This window comes from Protobothrops mucrosquamatus, unplaced genomic scaffold (assembly GCF_001527695.2).
Source record: "Protobothrops mucrosquamatus isolate PMUCROS unplaced genomic scaffold, P.Mucros_1.0 scaffold4272, whole genome shotgun sequence".
NCBI classification, from domain to species: domain Eukaryota; kingdom Metazoa; phylum Chordata; class Lepidosauria; order Squamata; family Viperidae; genus Protobothrops; species Protobothrops mucrosquamatus.
This window is the reverse complement of record NW_015390190.1, coordinates 42479-43597: the sequence shown is the minus strand read 5'-3', so window position 1 is coordinate 43597 and position 1119 is coordinate 42479. Positions and strand designations below refer to the sequence as shown.

The 1119-nt window shown below is 46.1% G+C and overlaps 1 pseudogene; it reads right to left on the bottom strand.

Annotated features, from left to right (window-relative positions):
* Positions 1-360: 360 nt before the first annotated feature.
* On the bottom strand, positions 361-887 carry LOC107298777 (annotated as a pseudogene).
* Between the last annotated feature and the right edge of the window lie 232 nt (positions 888-1119).

The following is a 1119-nucleotide window of genomic DNA, read 5'->3' as shown; positions in this document are numbered from 1 at the left end:
ACCTAGTATTTTCTGGAGATCTCTCACTGAAGTACCAAGCAGGATCCTCTCTCAGGCCAGAAGCTTGCTGCCATTTACTAACATTAAAGTTGTGCATATACTCATTAAAGTTGTACACCGTCTGAAAATGATTCAGAAACACAGGCAGGCGGGAAAGGTGCGGTTGCTTTAAGAAGGAATCCCCTTCATAGGGTAAGTTTAGTCTGAAAATCAGCAGCGGAAAGAGCAGAAGAGAGGTGCTGTTTTGGGGGATCTAAAGCTCCTGCTCCCCATCATTTTCAAAGCATGCACAGCCTAGTGCTCATTATTCGGTGGTCTGGACAGACCAGACTGAATTCCCCTCCTTGCCCTTTGACTTACCGGTCTGAGCACTCGCAGAACCTGCTTCAGGACAGCCTGGGGGTTGTCGACAGAGCAAAGCACCAACGTGCCAACCACCACATCCACAGAGCCGTCTGGTACCAAAGAGATGTCCTCGGCGAAACTGACCACAAAATTCTCAAACTGCAGGTGTGTATTCTGAGCCATGCTCTCCAGGAGGATGTTTCCAAAGTTGGGATTGTAGTCCATGCAGGTAACGCGCGAGTTGGGTGGATAAAACTCAAAGTTGGTGCCGGGGCCCACACCGATCTCCAGCAGGTGGAGCTTTCCTGAGGCGTCGGCGAAGTCACGCATGTTCTTGAATAGCATCTCCTTTTTCTTGTGCATTCTTATATTGTAGAGTTTGCTTGCTGTCTTCAAGAAAACTGGGAAAGTTTTTTTACAAATAGGGTCCCATAAGCCAAAATAGGCAAGCACATAGATGGGCAGGATGAGAATTTTCATGCATTGTTGGAAGATGAGAAGCATCATCATTGCCGGACTAGGAAGGGAAGCCCTCCCTGCAGCAAAGCAGCTTGACTCCCTCAACAATTTGCTTTAAATATAGCTCGCTCCTCCCCGTTCCCTTAATGAAGTTGCGGAAGCAAACAGACACACACACCCCATTGGGATCTGTTCCAGTTCTTCCTTAACGTGTCAGCAACTCTTTCAGTCACTTGTTGAAAAAAATACCCAGTGGACATTTTAATTATATTTAAATGCAGATTGCATTTATTAATTCAATTTTTATGTCATCCA